This window comes from Oncorhynchus tshawytscha, linkage group LG21, assembly GCF_018296145.1.
Source record: "Oncorhynchus tshawytscha isolate Ot180627B linkage group LG21, Otsh_v2.0, whole genome shotgun sequence".
Lineage (NCBI taxonomy): Eukaryota > Metazoa > Chordata > Actinopteri > Salmoniformes > Salmonidae > Oncorhynchus > Oncorhynchus tshawytscha.
Window position 1 is genome coordinate 12,066,397 of NC_056449.1, and position 16,468 is coordinate 12,082,864.

Consider the following 16,468-nt stretch of genomic DNA (forward strand, 5'->3'; position numbering starts at 1 on the left):
GGGTTGGCATTGGGAATGTTCTAAAATAATGTTTTCAGGTGTGTTGGCCACACCCACTAATTGGCAACACCCGATCTTCATGAGTGCTTGTTTTCTGTTTGAATAGACTAAAATTAATAGCTTTGTATGTGTTTTTAAAAAAAACATGTCATGCTAGCTACATCCTGGTAGCGCAGTGGACTAATTCCATGGATAAAGAACAAGGAGATCATAATTTAGAATTTTACTGATGCCATGCAAATTTAAAAAATAAATGTGTTTGCATGATGAATGCCTAAGGAAATTCATTTCTATCTTCGCTTGAAGTGAAAAAATTACCCAATTTTTATACTTGAGTAGAAGTAAAGATACCTTCATAGAAAGTGAAAGTCACTCAGTAAAATACTGCTTGAGTAAAAGTCTAAAAATATTTGTTTAAAATATACTTAAGTACCAAAGTAAAAGTAAAAGTATGAATTATTTCAAATTCCTTATATTAGAAGGTAGCATTTTCTTGTTTTTTTGTATTTATTAATGGATAGCCAGGGGCACACTACTGTACAACACTCAGAGATAATTTACAAACGAAGTCTGTGTGTTTAGTGAGTCCACCAGATCAGATAGAGTAGGGATGACCAGGGATGTTCTGAGTGAATTGGACCATTTCCTATCGTACTAAGCATTCAAAATGTACTTTTGAGTGTCAGGGAAAATGTATGGAGTAAAAAGTACATTATGGAGGAAGGTAGTGAAGTTAAAATAAAACTTTTCAAAAATGTAAATAGTAAAATTACCCCAAAAAAACAACTGAAGTAGTACTTTGAATTATTTGTAAGTACTTAAGTACTTTACACCACTGCATGTTCTCAGAACATTACTTATTTACCTTAAAATAACCATACTCAGAACGTTAATTAATCCTAGGGAAATAGTTGTAAAACATTCTGAACTTTAACACAAACCTAAACATGTACGTTTCCATAGCAGGCAAATTTTTCACCTCCGTTCTCCGAATGTTTAAAAAATATATTCTTCTTTACTCGCCAGGAAACGTGTGGCTTCGTTCCCAGAACCAATGGGAAACCAGAAACATACGTTCCCACAACTTCCAAGGAACCATATGTGCTAGCTGGGAATCTCTCTCTCTGTCTCGCTCTCTGATAGAGGAAAGGCCAAAGACAAAAGGAATGTTCCTTTCCTGTCTTTGCGATCATTAGTACACAGCCTGTCTGTATCCATACTGGGGTCTACTGAGACATTAATAACTGATCCTGTGGTAGGAGAAGAGGGGTCGATAGTGTGATTAGTAAGAAAGGAGGAAAACACCAGTATAAGCATCAGAAGCTGACCTGAGGGAAGATCCACAGAGCTGTGAATAATGGATGTGTGTGTTTTTGTGTGTATGTGTGCACATCTGCTTGCGTCTCTGCGTGTGTGTGTTTCAGAATGCTCCCACTGGGCACACACTGGTTGAATCAACGTTGTTTCCATGGCATTTCCATGAAATGAATGTTCAACCAACATGGAATAGACGTTGAATCAACGTCAGTGCCCAGTGGGCTGTAACCTGTGTCTGAGAAGCTGGCCTCTGACCAATGGAACAGACTTAATGGAACTGTGGTCTGTCTGTCCGGCAGCTAGGTCCTCCCCTCTGCCTCCCCCTGAAACACAACAACATAACAACACTGTGTTTACACCATTATCATCACTACCACCAGATGCTGCCCGGCGCTACCCAACATCAACCCTGAGCACCAACCCCAGCTAATTACCCACACATTTAACATTTATCTTAATTACCCCCCCCCGACTTAATTAATTTAATCGATGATTAATTTAAATATAGTTTAGAATTAATTATTGTTGCATTGGTGATAATTAGCATTGTTAATTAACTGGATGGGTTCTGTATTCCTCTGGTGTTCCAGGATCAGATTTGACAGAACGCTTGAACTCTTGTTTATCACAAAACCCTCATTAGTTCAACTTGCTAACTCTTTATGGCACTTTTCAAATGTTAGCCTATTTGTTTTTAAACCGGGTAGGAGTTATGACCAATCTGCCCATAGTTTTTTAAATAATTGTCTACAGTCACAATAACCCCAGTTGGATTTTTTCTCTTCACATTTTGTTGCGTTACAAAGTGGGAGTGAAATAGATTTAATTGTGATGTTTGTTTGTTGTCATTGATCTACACAAAATACTCCATAATGACAAAATGGAAAGAAAATTCTACAAATTAAAACTTATACTAAAATATAGTCCTTACATAAGTAAGTATTCCCACCCTTTGTTTAGGCAAGCCTAAATTAGTTCAGGAGTAAAATGTGGCTTAACAAATCACATGATAATTTACATGAACTCAGTCTGTGTGAAATAATAGGGGCTGCCCAGATGTTTGAATGACTAACCCATACAACATCTGTAAGGTCCCGCAGTCAAGTATTAGAGAGCTTTTCAAAAGCCTCATAGAGAACGACATTGATTTGTAGAAGGGTAACTAACAAATCAGACATGGATTATCTCTTTAAGCATGGTCAAGTTACTAATGATGCTGTGGATGATGTATTAAACCACCCAGACACATCAAAGACACGGTCGTCTTTCTGAACTGAGCTGCAGGACAGGAAGGAAACTGCTCAGGCATGTCACCATGAGGCCATTGGTGATTTTAAAACATCTACAGAGTGATGGGTTAAAACTGAGGATGGATCAACAACATTGTATTAACTCCACAATAATGACCTAAATGAGTGAAAATCAGATATGACATCTACCAGGATAAAAGTAAATGGGAAGTAAGCACAGGCCTAGAGGAAAACCTGCTTCAGTCTGCTTTACACAAGACAGCTTTAGGACAATAACCTAAAAATACTGAAATGTACAAGAAGACAGTAAATTTTTTTAGGAAATGTACACATTTTTTTTGGGGGGGTATTTGGCTGTCCTCATAGGAGAACCCTTTGAAGAACCCTTTTTGGTTTCAGGTGGGGTTGAAGGGGGTTGAATACTTATGATACACACTCTATTACCATTTTAATTGTTTTCAAGCATGACGTTTCCCTTTTCTGTTGCGGATCGGTATGATTTATAGGTTTTATTGACATGACAAAAAAATTGATTTTGTTAGTGAATGACTCTCCCAACTCCCTCCCTGCCTCACTCACTCATTTACTCATCCCAGTCCTCTCCTCTTCTGAGACACCTCATTCTCTCCCCGCATGTCTCCTCTCGCTCCGTGGTTCGTCTCTTGACATTAAGTCAAGGAGTTATATTAATAATGGTTTCCCAGCTGTCTCCCGATACACTGAGAATGAGAGGTTTAAAAAGAGGAGAGATCAATAGTGTCACCTTTCCACTGCACATCAGGGGAGAATAACAATACAGCGGGCTTCCCAGCAGACACCTGGAGGTAGAGCAGGAACAGAAGAGGAGCAGTAGCTTAGCATTTAGCTGATGTGATGCACACATGGTGGTCCCACGCCTTTAGATGAGCAGTGTGAGCAGTACTCTAAGTCAGGGGGTAGCTGGGGGTAAGGCCTCCTATAGGACCCCTTGCAAGGTCCGATTAGATTAGACCTCTATTAGCAGCTTAGTTTAAAGGCCCAGACTTCAGCTCGACTGGTTAATCATGTCTCTAGTCTGTGAGCTGCCGGTTGGACTCCTAGCGGAGTAGAACTAACTGTACGGTGGGCTGTGTGTGAGTGGGTTGCCCCTGGATACTGCCACTGCTGTATTAAAATGTGTGAATATGTGGGACAATACTAAAAACACACACACATACCGCCTGTTCTCCACAGTCCTATGCTGCTGGATGGGTCCTGCCTGCAGAGCTGTCTCAGTGGCTCTGGATGGCCTGTGAAGCGGAGCGAAAAACCAGGCTGAATTTAATGACATGTATGACAATTATTGTGCGGCCCGTGGAGACAGACACAAATTTAATAAGTTCTGCATGTGTCTGCCTTCCAGCCTCATCAGTGGGAGAGTCTCGGCGGGCCTCCGACAGACTCCACACTCCATCCTACCATTACGATAAACTGTGACTTAATTAATTTAATAGGGTCAGGAGTTATTACCACCACCGTAGCAGCCCTTTTATTACCAGGAACAGCCCCTGCCTTTATGAATCACTGACTTTTTAAAATTCAAAGGTATTTTTAAAAGATTGTCTATTTTCTTTCGCCCGTTGGTTCTCTCCCAGGTATGTGTGACGCATGCAGGCTGTGAGGAAACATTCTGTATTTAGATAGAGGTTAGACTTTAACACCATGATTCTGATTGAAATTGAAGATTTAATATGTTCCATGTACAGGAAAATCACGTGAGGTTATGCACCGCATATGCTTGAAAAGCATTAGAAAGTTTACCTTCACATTTCACCAGATTACTGTGGGAGCAAGTGTTAGTTAATGTGTTCCATTTACCATTAGAGATCGGCCTAATTGTACCTGTAAATTAGAGTGTGGCATGCACGGGATGAGTGTTCAATCTCTACATTTTCCTCCTCCTCTAACTTCACATTCACAGTCTTCTCCATGTTGCAGGCCAGATATCAAACACAACAGGACGTCAATATTGACACGGGAATGAACAGAGGCCCTTACAAAACAGCTGTCAGAGGGCCTGCTAGGGAGTGGAAGGAAGAAACAAATGTTCAAATGAAAGCCGATAGCGCGCATCTTCTCTGGCTACGGCCTGCCATCACAAACAGGAAGTGTTCTGTCAATACCATGAGAGGACAATCAAATTCTCTCCTCCCGTCCGCTCACAGATAAACATTCCAAAATGGGTTCAGCCAATGGACGTACACTGAGTGTACAAAACACTAAGGACAACTGCTCTCTCCATGACATAGACTGATCAGGTGAATACAGGTGAAAGCTATAATCCCTTATTGATATCACTTGTTAAATCCACTTCAATCAGTGTAGATGAAGGGGAGGAGACGGGTTAAAGAAGGAGTGTTAAGCCTTGAGACAATTGAGACACTCATTAATAGGAAGGCGTCCTTAATGTTTCGTACACTCAGTGTATATGCAGACGCATGAGGACATGTGAGGTTGGTTGAAACAGGAATGAACGACGACCGAGGGCTGGACTATTATAGGCTGTTCGTTATTTACATCAGATACACTTTGTTTACCTCAATGTGTTTGGGAGAGAGAAAGAGAGTGCTCAGGAAAAATGTACCATAACCCTATCCCCAGGAGATGAATGTCAGGTACATCACCAACAAATGTAGACAAACTATGCTGAAGTAACTCTAACTGGTTAACGTCTCCTAATCAGATGCCTGATACCGTAGAGATGTTACCATGACAACTTGAGCAGTACAGCATCTACAGCGCATTCAGAAAGTATTGAGACCCTTTAAATTTTCCACATTTTGGTAAGTTACAGCCTTATTCTAACAGTGATTAAATAGTCCCCCCCCCCATCAATTTACACACAACACCACGTAATGACGAAGCAAAAGCAAATAATTGTTTTGCAAATGTATATAAAAAATACGTAAATGTTACGTTTACATAAGTATTCAGACCCTTTCCTCAGTACTTTGTTGAAGAACCTTTGGCAGTGATTACAGCCTTGAGTCTTCTTAGGTATGACGCTAGAAGCTTGGCACACCTGTATTTGGGGAATTTTTCCTATTATTATCTGCAGATCCGCTCAAGCTCTGTCAGGTTGGATGGGGAGCGTCGCTGCACAGCTATTTTTAGGTCTCTCCAGAGATGTTCAATCGGGTTCAAGTTCGTGCTCTGGCTGGGCCACTCAAGAACATTCAGAGACTTGTCCTAAAGATACCTCTGCATTGTCTTGGCTGTAGGGTCATTGGAAGGTGAAACTTGGCCTCAGTCTGAGGTCCTGAGCGCTCTGGAGCAGGTTTTCATCCAGGATCACTCTGTACTTTGCTCCATTCATCTTTCACTCAATCCTGACTAGTCTCCCAGTTCCTGCCGGTGAAAAACATCCCCTCAGCATGACGCTGTCACCACCATGCTTCACCGTAGGGATGGTGGCAGGTTTCCTCTATTTGGCTGGGCATTCCAGCTAAATAGTTAAATCTTGGTTTCATCAGAACAGAAAATCTTGTTTTTCATGGTCTGAGTGTCCTTTGGTGCATTGGCAAAGTCCAAGCGGGCTGTCATGTGCCTTTTACTGAGGAGTTGCTTCTGTCTGACCACTCTATTATAAAGGCCTGATTGTTGGAGTGCTGCAGAGATGGCTTTCCATATGGAAGGTTCTTCCATCCCACAGAGGAACTCTGGAGCTCTGTCAGAGTGACCATCAGATTCTTGGTCACCTCCATGACCAAGGACCTTTCCCCCGATTGCTCAGTGTGGCCAGGTGACCAACTCCAGGAAGAGTCTTGCTGGTTCCAAACTTTTTCCATTTAAGAATGATGGAGGTAACAGTGTTCTTGGGGACCTTCAAAACTGCAGAACTTTTTCTAGTACCCTTCCCTCAGATCTGTGCCTTGACAAAATCCTGTTGCGGATCTCTACAGACAATTTCTTCAAAATCATGGCTTGGTTTTTGCTATGACATGCACTGTCAACTGTGGGATCTTATATAGACAGGTGTGTGCCTTTCCAAATAATTTCCAATCCATTGAATTTACCACAGGTGGACTCCAATCAGGTTGTAGAAATATCTCAAGGATGATCAATGGAAACAGGATACACCTGAGCTCAATTTCAAAGGGTCTGAATACTTATGTAAATAAGGTAGCACAACTAGTTGTGGAAAAGGTCTATGCACTTTATAGGCTGCTATTGCACGGTGAATTGGCAAGCTGTGACCTCATCCTATACAGATGTAGGATCTTAATTTGCTAACTTTTTTTGTTGCTGAGAATTTCCTGCACAGCAGAAAATGCAAACTTGTTATGTAGTCAGGGTTTAAAGAAGCTTGTAATTTCCATGTTAAAATTTGCTGTAACAAAAAAATGTATCAATCCCTCCAAAAACATGTCCATTAATTATTATAATCCATACAATAATTCACATTTTCTGTTGCTGCAGGATTATTTTCCTGCTGAAGCAAACTGGCTCAAATTAAGATCCTACATCTGTATTACAAAGAAGGAGAACAATGTGAGGCTTGAGTGGTAAGAAGCTGTGTGTGAATGTAGATGGCATGCAGGGTAGAGGACAGCCCCTTCCACTCTGAGGGTCACCAATCATTTTTGTGTCTGAAGTGGAGCAGGGCGAATGCTATTCATGGCATTCATGCATGAATTATTAGCAGCTCAACGCCGGTTTGACTGAAGGATTTGACAAAAGGGCAAGGCAGGGGAGTTCTTCTCTCTATTCTCTCTCTTTCTCTTATTTCTACATTTCCCCCTTGCACTAACCTGAAATTACAGGTTAGGGACAATGTACAAAATGGAACTATTGAAAATGTACTCCAATACATGTAAGTCATATTTTGATTTGATTAGTAGGCCTTGCCTACTTACAGTATCTGCTTATAGGCAAGACTTGTAAGAAAGGCTACACTAAACTCACTAATACACAGAGATACTGGAATGTGTTTTCTAAAGCTATGGGAAAGCTAACCCTACCATCCAACCACAATTCCTGTCTATTTGGATGTGGTCTTGTTTGCCACAGGATCTCCCTCCCTAATGTGACCACAACCTCCACCACTGGTGCCTTCATAACCACAGCAGATTTGAATGGCATTTGTCTACGACCTTCGGGCAGGTCGGTGTGCTGTGCTGTGAATGAGAAATGGAATAAAGTAATTATAAGAACACATGGCAGTCTGCCCCTACATGACCTCAATGCTTCAGTGAGAGAGGAGGGTTAGGAGTGTAACGTTCATCTGTGGGAGAAAGAGAGGAGGACCAAGTGGCAGCGTGGTAAGTATTCATTATGCCTTTTAATGAAAACGAATACCCGAACAAAACAACTAAACTAAATGAGAATGAAACGAAACAGTCCTGTCTGGTAACATACACAATCACCCACAAAATACAACAGAAAACAGGCTACCTAAATATGGTTCTCAATCAGGGACAACGATTAACAGCTGCCTCTGATTGAGAACCATACCAGGCCAAACACAGAAATAGCAAATCATAGAAAAACTAACATAGACAACCCACCCAACTCACGCCCAGACCATACTAAAACAAAGACATAACAAAAGAACTAAGGTCAGAACGTGACAAGGAGGAACCATCTTTATTTTTGGGGTGGGGAGTCGGGGTAATGTAAGAGGTTTACTTATAGCTTTGCTCCTTTCCAACCGTGCTAAAAGAGACAGAGTAGAAATGCTAAGACATTTTTCGTTGTGAAGTATGAGGTGGTAATAATGCCGCTAACACTTCAGTAGAGGCCTGTCACCGCTGCATTCTACCGTAAGGGTATTGACCAAATGTTAGTGCTGTGAAAATATGGGGAGCTCAAAGAGAGAGTGTGCAGGAGTTTATTTTTGTGTCAGTAGTATCTAGCTTAGCCTGTCATATTTATTGGAGGGTGGTAGAAAATGTCTTATTTTTCTCATTATCTAGACTGACTTTCCTGCCTTCTCTTCAGACTTAAGCACAGAGACGTCCATAATATACAATCTAACTCTCTGACATAGACATCTCCTTCCCCTATCACACACACACACACACACACACACACACACACACACACACACACACACACACACACACACACACACACACACACACACACACACACACACACACAATATAAACCATAATGAGGGCTGGCAGCTCTGCATTGGGCATATGTGAGACTGAATTTACAGCTTCATATTCAATTAGCGTTACTGTAGGGCTCACCAGGAGAGCCCGGGGCTGCGAAGAGAGTGAATGAAATAATAAACAACACCACAACATCAACATCTCTAATTGCATCAAATATACACTGACCAGGGCCCAGCTTCAAAGTACAGACAGAGCCACAGAATCACATCCAAAGGGTAGAAACCATTTATTATTGCTTATCAAAACAAGGTTTAAGGAATGGATCGATTGGCTCAGGGATATGTTACTTGAATCAGATCATAATTCATCATCTTCACGTTCCGCTCAGCAAAGCTGTGTACTTCCCAGTCCAGGACATATTACATCTCAGAGTGTATGAGCTAGTGTTGATTAAAGTGTTCATCCACCCCACGTTTCTCTCAGCCTCCACACTAATCAACTATGAGTGATTAAACTTCCCTAAATTTCACTCTGAAACTGTTTCTGTGATCTCTTCGAAAGTGAACATTTAGCTGGACATGCTCCTCAGTGTTTTTAGCTGGACATGCTCCTCAGTGTTTTTAGCTGGACCTGCTCCTCAGTGTTTTTAGCTGGACATGCTCCTCAGTGTTTTTAGCTGGACATGCTCCTCAGTGTTTTTAGCTGGACATGCTCCTCAGTGTTTTTAGCTGGACATGCTCCTCAGTGTTTTTAGCTGGACATGCTCCTCAGTGTTTTTAGCTGGACATTCCTGGACAGTGTGTTTTTTAGCTGTTTTTAGCATGCTCCTCAGTGTTTTTAGTGTTTTTAGTGTTTTTAGCTGGACATGCTCCTCAGTGTTTTTAGTGTTTTTAGTGTTTTTAGCTGGACATGCTCCTCAGTGTTTTTAGTGTTTTTAGTGTTTTTGTTTTTAGTGTTTTTAGCTGGACATGCTCCTCAGTGTTTTTAGTGTTTTTAGTGTTTTTAGTGTTTTTAGCTGGACATGCTCCTCAGTGTTTTTAGTGTTTTTAGTGTTTTTAGTGTTTTTAGCTGGACATGCTCCTCAGTGTTTTCAGTGTTTTTGTTTTTAGTGTTTTTAGTGTTTTTAGCTGGACATGCTCCTCAGTGTTTTTAGTGTTTTTAGTGTTTTTAGCTGGACATGCTCCTCAGTGTTTTTGTTTTTAGTGTTTTTAGCTGGACATGCTCCTCAGTGTTTTTAGTGTTTTTAGCTGGACATGCTCCTCAGTGTTTTTAGCTGGACATGCTCAGTGTTTTTAGCTGGACATGTCAGTTTTTAGCTGGACATGCTCCTCAGTGTTTTTAGCTGGACATGCTCCCTCAGTGTTTTTAGCTGGACATGCTCCTCAATGTTTTTAGCTGGACATGCTCCTCAGTGTTTTTAGCTGGACCTGCTCCTCAGTGTTTTTAGCTGGACATGCTCCTCAGTGTTTTTAGCTGGACATGCTCCTCAGTGTTTTTAGCTGGACATGCTCCTCAGTGTTTTTAGCTGGACATGCTCCCTCAGTGTTTTTAGCTGGACATGCTCCTCAGTGTTTTTAGCTGGACATGCTCCTCAGTGTTTTTAGCTGGACATGCTCCTCAGTGTTTTTAGCTGGACATGCTCCTCAGTGTTTTTAGCTGGACATGCTCCTCAGTGTTTTTAGCTGGACATGCTCCTCAGTGTTTTTAGCTGGACATGCTCCTCAGTGTTTTTAGCTGGACATGCTCCTCAGTGTTTTTAGCTGGACATGCTCCTCAGTGTTTTTAGCTGGACATGCTCCTCAGTGTTTTTAGCTGGACATGCTCCTCAGTGTTTTTAGCACTTCAAGGGCAGCGGTGAAAGGTGTGCTTGTTTTTAGGAAGCATTTTATTTTTTCTTCCCATAGTAGCTCGTCTGGAGAAAACCCTCTGTCACTGTTCCCATTACCCAACTGACAAGATTCATAAGAGTTTAGCCCCCCTGTTTTTCCCAATCCCTGTCCCATGTCCGTCCCCCCCAGTCCCTCGCCATCCCAATGATTGTTTGTGAATTGGTTCTTAGTTGGACGTGTATTAAGGGGGATGTGTGACCTTGGCCCTGCTCTGCAACACCCTCTCTGTTAACTCTGTAGCAGCACCTGACTACTGGGCCGAGGCCTGCTCTGGGGTTTGGCTGGTCAGGAACAGGGTCATAGGGCTGGGAGTGGGGAAAGTCATACTCAGTCAGAGGGACCATATACTCAAACTCCCCGGACCTCAAGGTCCAACCGCAGCACTGCTGGTTTTCATTCTGTCTTGCCCTCTAATTAGGGACTGATTCACTTAGATAAATTGAATCATAGGTGGCCAATAAGTTATAGTAATGAATCAGCGAACTACCATGGAGAAAAGACAAACAGTAGCACTGCTGTGCAGACCTTGGGACTTGGACTTGAGTGCGCATGGCAAGGAGAACCCCAATCTGGTGTCAAAGGCTAGAAGGAACTGCTGCAATCGGCATAAGGAGGAAACTTGAGGTTTGCTTCTCCGAATGGGACTTGGATGAACACTTCGAGACAGATAAATTCTCCTTGTCTTTAATGTATCTGAGACAACCAATTATTATTATATGATGCTAAAAGAACAGAAAATCTACTGTGTGTGTGTGTGTGTGTGTGTGTGTGTGTGTGTGTGTGTGTGTGTGTGTGTGTGTGTGTGTGTGTGTGTGTGTGTGTGTGTGTGTGTGTGTGTGTGCATGTGCATGCATGCGCGTGCATGTGTTTGTGTGTTCAGGGAGGCGGGGGGGGAATTTCCCCCTTGATGAAGGAATACTTATCTCTCTCTCGCTGCTTTTAGATTCCAATCCAGAGAGCCTGTGCTCACTAAATCCATCACTTTCCACTTGGCAGAAAATAAGGAGAGGGAGAGAAGGAGAGAGAGAGAGAGAGAGAGAGAGAGAGAGAGAGGAGAAAAGCTTCATACTTAGCTTAAACCTTGAAGGACATGCATAGAATCAACCCCACTTAAATCAATCTGCTGGTGCGAAATATAATTTCCTGCTTCAGAAAGTTTGGGAAATATGTGCGTGGAATATGAAACCTTGGCCAGAATCTGGGTGCCTGCTGTTCTGCACTCCTGACCGGTGTGGCAGCTGAGAAACAACACTGAGATTGAAAGGGGGGGGGTAAAACAGCAGCCTTTCACACTCAGTTCTGACAACAGTTTGTGGAATGTATGATACATGCTGTACATAAATGAAATATGATTACTAACACAATATTCAGACCCTACAATATTCAAGCCCTGTTGGTTTCTTATTATATGCCAACATACGATTGTAGTACATATCAATGATTGATCTAAAGAATAAGTAAATGTCCACCCTCTCATGTATCTCTATTCTCTGTAGGGCTATTTCTATTTATGTAAAGCTACAAAGCATATTGGCCCTAATGGATAACAACCATGCTCTCTTCACAAGAGTCTCCAACCAAAGACCACAGACCAGTTCATCTATCACAGACCCCAGGCCTGGAAAAGCCAATGTGCCTCTTACCAAATGACCTATTATTCGGTTCAGAGAGGAAAATAGCCACAATCTGCCATTGTTAACATTACCCCTGCACACCCTAAAAGGGTTCCAATAAGGTTATTTGGCTGTCCCCATAGGAGAACCATTTTTGGATCCAGATTTAACCATTTTTTGGTTCCAGGTGCCTGGAACCAAAAATGGTTCTTCAAAGGTTTATCCTATGAGGACAGCCAAAAAAACGTTTTAGGTTCTGGATAGCACCTTTTTTTGTGTGTGTCCTTGCCAACAGAAAGAAAATGGAGAAAGATAAAGGGCATTCAGATGATAAGAGGTTGTGGTCTAGGGGGTAATTCTCTTTCCATTGTAATCTGTGCATTAAGCTGAGGCTGCCTGCCAAGGGATGCTCTACTGTTTAGAGAAAGAACAGGAGGAATAGAGGGAGGGAGGGGAGAGAGAAAGGAAAGGAGACAGGGGAGAGAGAAAGGAAAGGAGACAGGGGAGAGAAAGAAAGAAGGGGGTGGATGAGAGAGAGATTTCCAGGGTTTAAATTAAGGAAGTCGTTCAGGGAAAATTGCTTGTGTCCTCACTTTGATGCTCTGGGTTGTGTGGTGTGCTGATATCTCCAAAGGACCCCTTCATATGATCCGCTCTGAGAGAATTGTCTGTGTTAGTGTGTGTTTGTGTGTGTATGTGTGTGTGTGTGGTATAGTTTTACTATCCTTGTGGGGACCAGAAGTTCTTACAAGGATAGTAAAACAAGAAACATTTGGGGTTAGGTTTAAGGTTAGGGGTTAGGTTTAGGGTTAGAGTTAGGTTTAGGGGTTAGGTTTAGAATTAGGGTTAGGTTCAGGGGTTAGGTAAAGGGATAGGGTTAGGGTTAGAGTTAGGTTTAGGGGTGTTGTGTCTTTGGCTATGCCGGATTAAGTGATATGACATGCTATTCTATAAAATAATTTCTACATAATTAATATTACCTGATTGAGCTAATTATGTAAATGTAATTAACTAGAGAGTCGGGGCACCACTAAATCATATTTATAGAGCTGTTATCTTCCAAATAAACTCTTAAAGACCTCTTAAAGTAATATTTTACATCAATAGCAGTCAATATTAATCGTCACCTTAATTCAGTCTCATCTGAAAGTTGTAAATTCTTGGTTATCTGCACGAACCCTGGCTAAAAACTTGAATCAGCAATACAAAATTGGGTTTAATTATTTATTTACTAAATACCTAACAAATCACACAGAATTACATCTACACATAATTAATCATAACTTGATTACAAATTACGTCCCTAGCGGGCGGAACAGATATGACAGCTGGTTACACAAAAGAAAAGGGGCTGGGTTTGAGTGAAAGAGCGGGAAGACTGAGGGACACAGGGAGAAGCTGTGCTATCGTAAATACAGTATCTTATTCATTCTAAATTACTGCCCATTTGGAAAAGGAAAATGCAATAAATATTTACTCTGATCTGCGCTTCCGTAGGTTGGTGGTAGATGGAAGGCCGTGTTGCCAAACCGAGTCCTTTGAAGAATGTCTCTGGTGGTCAATTGGATACATTGTAGTAACGTTGTTGTGTGATAGACGGGATACTCTGTCTGTTCCTTTGCAGCTGCTGTTGCTAACTCAACGGCTAGGAGGTATCACTTCTGTAGTGAATAAGAGTTCAAAGTTCATACCATTCGCAACCAAAGCTCATGTTGGCTTCGTTCTGTAGTTATTATCTGAACCATTCTGATATCGGACCGTCGTCCTCACATCCTCGGAACAGGAGGTTATATTTTCGTTAAGGCTTTATATAGGAAGGGAGAGGAGGGCGTATTTGAAAAGTTTTATAGGCCATGTCCCTTCACAGGGGCGGGCCACTGATTGAGCATAGTCCTAACTTATGAAAACCCAAATCTCACATTTTAGAAGCTAAAATCACATTTCATCCCATCACGAATAATTTCATATTCAAAAATTTAAATTGAACAACAATTCCATGTGAATCCGATAACTCTGATAACTCCGATAACACCGTAGAGTTTATGTCATCTTATCATTGATGAGAATGTCTCAGATGACAACCGAACTGACATCATTTTCATTAAGTACCACCGCATATGTTCAATTGGTCGGATTACCAGAATATTGTTTATTTCCCCCCACCTTCTGATGTTCCCAGAATCTCTATGTTAACCAAGGGTTTTGCAAATGTAACATCAGCAGGGTAGAGAGAGAGGAAAAAGGTATTTATGACTGTCATAAACCTATCGCCAGGCCATCGTCATGACAGGGGTTAGGTTTAGGGTTAGTGGTTAGGTATAGGGTTAGGTTTAGGGGTTAGGTTTTTGTTTAGTTTTAGGGTTAGGGTTATGGTGTTAAGGGTTACGGAAAATAGTATTTTGAATGCGAATCAATTGGATAGTAAAACAAATGTGTGTGTGCATGCGAATATGTGTGTGTGTGCATAGCCTTGCAGCCCCAAAGGACAAACCACCAGGCCACCAGGCTAATGCCTTACAACAGGACAGATAGAAGGTTTCAGTTTAATGCGACTGCTCTAGAAAATACCTACAGTTGAAGTCGGATGTTCACATACACCTTAGCCAAATGCATTTAAATTTAGTTTTTCACAATTCCTGACATTTAATCCTAGTAAAAATTCCCTGTCTTGGGTCAGTTAGTATTAGTATTAGTATTAGTATTTGGTAGCATTGCCTTTAAATTGTTTAACTTGAGTCAAATGTTTTGGGTAGCCTTTCACAAGCTTCCCACAATAAGTTGGGTGAATTTCGGCCTATTCCTCCTGACAAGGCTGGTGTAACAGTCAGGTTTGTAAGCCTCCTTGCTCGCACACGCTTTTTCAGTCCTGCCCACAAATGTTCTATAGGATTGAGGTCAGGGTTTGTGATGGCCACTCCAATGCATTGACTTTATTGTCCTTAAGCCTTTTTGCCACAACTTTGGAAGTGTGCTTGGGGTCATTGTCCATTTGGAAGACCCATTTGCGAACCAAGCTTAAACTTCCTGACTGATGTCTTGAGATGTTGCTTCAATATATCCACATAATTGTCCTACCTCATGATACCATCTATTTTGTGAAGTGCACAAGTCCCTCCTGCAGCAAAGCACCCCCACAACATGATGCTGCCACCCCTGTGCTTCACAGTTGGGATGGTGTTCTTCAGCTTGCAAGCCTCTCCCTTTATCCTCCAAACATAACGATGGTCATTATGACCAAGCAGTTCTATTTTTGTTTCATCAGACCAGAGGACATTTCTCCAAAAAGTACGATCTTTGTCCCCATGTGCAGTTGCAAACTATAGTCTGGCTTTTTTATGGCGGTGGCTTCTTCCTTGCTGAGCAGCCTTTCAGGTTATGTCGATATATGACTTGTTTTACTGTGGATATAGATAGTTTTTTTAACCTGATTTCCTCCAGCATCTTCTCAAGGTCCTTTGCTGTTGTTCTGGGATTGATTTGCACATTTCGCACCAAAGTGTGTTCATCTCTAGGAGACAGAACGCGTCTCCTTCCTGAGCGGTATGGCGACTGCGTGGTCCCATGGTGTTTATACTTGCGTACTAATGTTTGTACAGATGAACGTGGTACCTTCAGGCATTTGGAAATTGCTTCCAAGGATGATCCAGACTTGTAGAGGTCTACAATATTTTTTCTGAGGTCTTGGCTGATTTCTTTTGATTTTCCCATGATGTCAAGCAAAGAGGCACTGAGTTTGAAGGTAGGCCTTGATTGATCCACAGGTACACCACCAATTGACTCAAATGATGTCAATTAGCCTATCAGAAGCTTCTAAAGCCATGACATAATTTTCTGGAAATTTCCAAGTTGTTTAAAGGCACAGTCAACTTAGTGTATGTAAACTTCTGACCCACTGGAATTGTGATACAGTGAATTATAAGTGAATAATCTGTCTGTAAACAATTGTTGGAAATATTACTTGTGTCATGCACAAAGTAGATGATCTAACCAACTTGCCAAAACTATAGTTTGTTTAACAATACATTTTTTGAGTGGTTGAAAAACGAGTTTTAATGTCACCAACCTAAGTGTATGTAAACTTCTGTCTTCAACTGTATATCTGCTCCGTCTGTCAACACCTCGATGCAGATTGGGGGTTCGGTTCTCTCTCTATTGTTTCTTCACATCCTGTTATTCATGTACCTTTGGTCCTGAGTGGAGCAGTGGGGCTGTTTTCATCCAGCTATGACAGTGGTTGCAGAGATATGGGAAGGCTGAATGATGATGCTTATGTGTAATTATGTAGTACGTTATGACACTCTCCCCTCCCTGTCAGATAA